Here is a 6000-nt window from a genome sequence, read left to right as displayed (position 1 = left end):
GCAATGGGACTCTTTGGCTTTGAAGTCCCTCCCCTCCCCAAATCCTGCTCCCCTCAGACTCCGCCTTAAAAATCTCCAGGTATTTCCAAACCCAGACCTGGCAATCCTAGGTGGACCTGGCAATTCCAGGGTGACAAGTAGAATTTCTACAGTTAATTCCAAACTTGGGGCACTGGGGTTTATCACAGCTGCTTTAGTTTGCATAAACCTTTGCCTCCTCCATCAGAACTGGCTCTATCAGGAGGTCAATTGAAGCAGTTGCTGGTTAACTTCCTGTCCTGCTCACGTGCTGCCAACCTCCTGCCCTACCCCACCACCAGCGTGGTGTAGTGGTTAAGAGCGGTGATTTGGAGCAGTGGACTCTGATCTGGAGAACCGGGTTTGATTCCCCACTGCTACACATGAAGCCAGCTGGGTGTCCTTGGGCTGGTCGCACTCTCTCAGCCCCACTACCTCAGAGGGTGTCTGTTGTGGGGAGGGGAAGGGAAGGTGATTGTAAGCCGGTTTGAATCTTCCTTAAGTGGTAGAGAAAGTCAATATATAAAAGCCAACTCTTCTTCTTCTTCTTCCCTTCTTCTTCTTCTTCTTCTTCTTCTTCTTCTTCTTCTTCTTCTTCTTCTTCGCCACCATCTCCACTTGCCTTCCGAGTAGCTAATCCCGTGGGCTCCGCCCTCTCTCCCTCCTCTCTTCAAAACCAACTCTGCATAACCAGTGGGGCTGCCTGAGCTCTTCTGAGATTCTTTCATCTTGCCAGAGTTTGGCCATCCTTTGGCTTGCTTAAAGAACTGTGGTGGTCAGCAGGGTTGCCGTGGCAACCCAAACCGAATTCTCGCAAAGGGAAGGACTCGCCAGAGAGTTCAGGAAGCCCTGACAGGCATATATGGTCTGCTGCACTGTTTTGAACAGATGCTGGGAGAGAAAATGCAGGCACAATCACCTCCAGCTCTCAGGCGGGGGTGGCGGCATTGTGGGAGAGGGCAGCAGAGATTAGTGGTCTCAGACTGCAAAAGGTATTGAACTGGCACTGCCCTGTATGATACCAAGGTGCACGCGTGAGCGCTGATTCAAAACAATGCAAAAGACTAATTTTGGTCTTGCTCATATCGAGATCCTTTTAGGCGCAGCATTTTACTGTCACACACAAGGATAAATGTACATAAGAACAGAAGTGGATAAGAAAAGCCATGCTGGATCAGACCAAGGCCCATCAAGTCCAGCAGTCTGTTCACACAGTGGCCAACCAGGTGCCTCTAGGAAGCCCACCAACAAGACGATTGCAGCAGCATCCTGCCTGTGTTCCACAGCACCCAACATAATAGGCATGCTCCTCTGGTACTGGAGAGAATAGGCATGCATCATGACTAGTATTCATTTTGACTAGTAGCCATGGATAGCTCTCTCCTCCATGAACATGTCCACTCCCCTCTTAAAGCCTTCCAAGTTGGCAGCCATCACCACATCCTGGGGCAGGGAGTCCCACAATTTAACTATGGATTGTGTGAAGAAATACTTCCTTTTATCTGTTTTGAGTCTCTCGCCCTCCAGCTTCATCAGATGACCCTGTGTTCTGGTATCATGTAGATTGTTAACACATTGCATCAAAAGAATCTTGATGCAATCATAGGAAGATCACATCAAAACTGCTTTTTTTGCAGTGCTTTATACATGCAGAGGAGTGCTGAGGAGGGAAGAAAAAGGCATAAATGTACCGAAAAAATTACATGCACATAGCTCTGGACAAAATACAAAAATGAAGCCATGGAGGATTCCTAAGGCATCAGTTTGGAGACAAGGCCACCTGGTGTCCTGTGCCGCCCTTTGGGACTGTAAGGAACTGTACCTGGTGCAGAAAATGGCTACCCAGTCCCATGGGGGAGGGGGCTGTGTCTCAGGGGAAAAGCCTCAGCTTTGCATGCAGAAGGTCCCAGGTTCAATCCCCAGCATCTCCAGTTAAAGGGATCAGGCAAGTAGGTGATGTGAAAGACCTCTGCCTGAGACCCTGGAGAGCCGCTGCCGGTCTGAATAGGCAATATTGACTTCATTGGACCCAAAGTCTGATTCATTATAAGGCAACATCACATAATGGTGATGAGCCACACTTTGCACATGTGGAGGATTTTTGTCGCTACAACATGCAGTTGAAGCTGCTGTTTCTGATGCACAAAGCCCTAAATGGTGCGAGCCATGAATACAAAGTGGATGTCCTTGTCAGGATCAAGTCCCCAGGCAGGGTTTGTCTAATCCCATCTGCCTTGCCTCTGTCCCACCTGTTGCTCATCAGCCTATTGCCTGATTGATGGCTGGGGCCATTTTGCAAGTTTCCCTTGAAATTGATTGACATCTGCTTTGCAGTAGGAGTTGGAGCTGCTGGTGTAAGGACTACTTGCTTTAGGTCTGCAGTCTGCTGGTTCCTGCCATTCCCTGGACCATCACTGGATCTACATGGCCTGCTTGAGCCATCTGACCAGCTTGGTGTAGTGATTAACAGCGGTGGTCTGGAGCGGTGGACTCTGATCTGGGGAACCGGGTTTGATTCCCCACTCCCCCACATGAGTGGCAGAGGCTAATCTGGTGAACTGGATTTGTTTCCCCACTCCTACACACGAAGCCAGCTGGGTGACCTTGGGCAAGTCACTCTCTCTCATCTCCACCTACCTCACAGGGTGTCTGTTGTGGGGAGGGGAAGGGAAGGTGATTGTAAGCCAGTTTGAGCCTCCCTTAAGTGGTAGAGAAAGTTGGCATATAAAAACCAACTCCTCTTCTTCTTGTTGTTGTTCTTCTTGTTGTTCTTCTTCTTGTTGTTCTTCTTGTTCTTCTTGTTCTTCCTTGCCTGTTTGTTTGCCTTGGAGAGCTAGGATTGCACCTACGAACTCCTTGGAGCTCCTATTCATTTTGTATAGTTAATTGGAAAAACCTTACTTCACTTTCAGACCACACAACAACTTCCACAGTTCTGCGGGAAAGCAAACTGTTAGTATAATGATGCTAACCTGATGATGTTTGCCACCTTGGGAACCCTGTTCAGGTGGAAAGGCAGCATAGGTTTGTTTAATACATAAATAATAAAAGGGCAGTGATTATACAGACCGGAGCATAATAAGGCCGTCCAGCAATTGCTTAGTAGCTCTAACTAAGAGCAAATGTGCAATGATTGATCCATTTGCAAAGCCCTCTGGACAGGAGTTGCTTTTGCCTAAGCAGAGAGGGAACGGGATGGAGATCTCCGGGTAGCGAGTTCCAGAGCTTCGGTGCTGCCACCAAAAAGGTCATGTCCTGGGTAGCTACCCACATTGCTAACGATGAGGGAACATCGTTGTGGGGCAAAACCCTTTGGGTACCTTGGTCATAGTTCAGCTTGCTTTGGCGCAAGTTCACAGAATGTCATACTGCCACGACTTTTGTGTGTATTGGTGGTGAAAAGTGCTGTCAAGTTGTAGACAACTTACAGTGACCCCGTAGGGCTGGCCCTGCTTAGCTGCCCTCTTCTCATTAGATTGCCTGGGCTATGCAGGTCAGGGGATTGGATGTATGAGCTCTATACAATGTTTACCCATCAGTATGTGCTTAATGCCCGTGTTTATCATTTGGAACATAAGTGGAAAAAAAGAAAATACTTTTGTCACATCTCCCTGCCTTTTGATCTGCGGAGTTCATTGCCTACCGTAGGAATCTGATTACCTGCTTGTAGGAATCTGATTACCTGCTTTTAAGCCTGGTTTAGTAGGTGCTGTACTTGGATGGGAGACCACCAAGGAAGTCCAGGATTGCTACACAGAGGCAGGCTATGGCAAGCCACCTCTGTTAGTCTCTTCCCTTGAAATCCCTATGGGGTCACCAAAAGTTGGCTGTAACTTGATGGCACTTTACACACACAGTGGGCGCTAATTTGAAAAAGGCTGAGCCTTCTCCCGGTGGAATATCCATATGGTGTTTCCTGGTTCTTCTTCATGAACCCACAGTTTCAGAAATACCTTCATCTGAAGCAAGGAGGACACCTTATCTGTTGCTGCAAATCGACCAAGACCCACATTTACCATCTGTGCCAGGGTAGTTAGAAGTGTGAATTAGTGCTTGACGTGTGGCATTCCTTAAAGGTAATGAAGTTTTCTTGGAAAGGTAAATTGCTAGCTCTTTTTAAATTGCTCTTCCTCCCCCCCCCCAATTCATTAGTATGCAGATGTACGCTAATGGGATGGTTTCCAAGCACAACTCAGTGACCTTCTAATTTTTATTTATTTATTAACTCGAGAAAAGTCGCTCCAATTAGAAGTGTAAATTAATTAGCCTCCCTCGTTGCAGAGGCTTCCTCTCAGCATGGCGGAGGGGGAGAATTTCGGCATGTTTGACTTGCGATGGAGAAAGGAACAGGACAACTAATGGTTTAGCATCACCCCATGTGGGATTGCCCTGACTTGGATGGCCTAAGCTAGTCGATCTCATCAGATCTTGGAAGCTAAGCAGGGTCAACCCTAGTTACTACTTGGGTGAGAGACCACCAAGGAAGTCCAGGGTTGCTGTGCAGAGGCCGGCAATGGCAAACCACATCTGTTTGCATCAGGCTTGAAAACCTGATGGGGTTGCCATATGTTGGCTGTGACTTCCCACAACCACTAGTGCAGCAGCCATGTCTGAAAAGGGATCATATTCAGGTTGAAGTATTCTGTATCAAGACCTTGTGCTAAGCCACAGTTTATGAACCACAAACTCTCCCTCCCTGGAGGTTTTTAAGCAGAGGCTAGATGGCCATCTGTCAGCAATGCTGATTCTATGACCTTAGGCAGATCATGAGAGGGAGGGCATCTTGGCCATCTTCTGGGCATGGAGTAGGGGTCACTGGGTGTGTGTGTGTGAGAGGTAGTTGCGAATTTCCTGCATTGTGCAGGGGGTTGGACTAGATGACCCTGGTGGTCCTTCCAACTCTATGATTCTATGACCAATGCCTGGTTATTTTGGGATGGTCAAATGCAGATGTTCATCGGACTGGGTGTTATTGGTTGGTTCCAACCAGGATATCAAACTAGGCTTTACAGTCGATTTGTTGTTAATCAGACTTTGTACAAATTGTGGATTGTTGTGACATCTGGACTTATAAACCACAGTTTTCTGAGTAGCACCATCCCCTTGTGGCCATCTGGTCCAAGAGACAGTTGAATAGAGGGGATATTCCTCCTGCTGGGTGGTAGGAGAGAAGCAAGAAGGAAGCAAACTCCAGTTTACACTAAGGATGCCGTGAATTTCACAGCAAGTGTGTGCAATGGTCATTCTTTCTGTGGTTGAGAGTGGCGATCAGAACTGAGTTGATCGCTGGCTCTGTTTGGTTCAGCAAGAAATGAATCAACTGCCTGACAAACACACCACATTTCCCCCCCCCCCAAAGCATGCATGTGCAAGAATGCTGCTGATCCAAGCCGATCGGCAGCCATTAAGGTTGCGAAGGACTTACGCAGGCAATCACCGAACTGAATTTATGTTTGACTGACTGATTTAACTGTCTGTTTAAGCAATGGCCTGCTGAGCAAAGCATCGGCGAAGAAAGAAGGGGGGAAGTAAAACTCCATTGGGCTGTGCGAGACCATACCTGTGTGAAGAGCAGATTGCTCTATACTGCCCTGTCAGGAACGGCTAAGTGGAAATAACCTGCAAAACAACTATGAACCAGTCACTGAATGGATGATCCACTGAAAAATTGGCTCCCTGGTTGTGCCTGAGGAACAGAAGAAGAAGAGTTGTTTTTTATATGCCAACTTTCTCTACCAGGGAATGAAACCGGCTTCCAATCACCTTCCCTTCCCCTCCCCCACAACAGACACCCTGTGAGGTGGGTGGGGCTGAGAGAGCTCTAAGAAAGCTGTGACTATCCCAAGGTCACCCAGCTGGCTTCATGTGTAGGAGTGGGGAAACAAATCCAGTTCACCAGATTAGCCTTCGCTGCTCATGTGGAAGAGCGGGGAGTCAAACCTGGTTCTCTAGATGAGACTCCACTGCTCCAAACCACCGCTC

This window comes from Euleptes europaea, chromosome 14, assembly GCF_029931775.1.
Source record: "Euleptes europaea isolate rEulEur1 chromosome 14, rEulEur1.hap1, whole genome shotgun sequence".
Lineage (NCBI taxonomy): Eukaryota > Metazoa > Chordata > Lepidosauria > Squamata > Sphaerodactylidae > Euleptes > Euleptes europaea.
Note: the sequence above shows the minus strand (reverse complement) of the source record.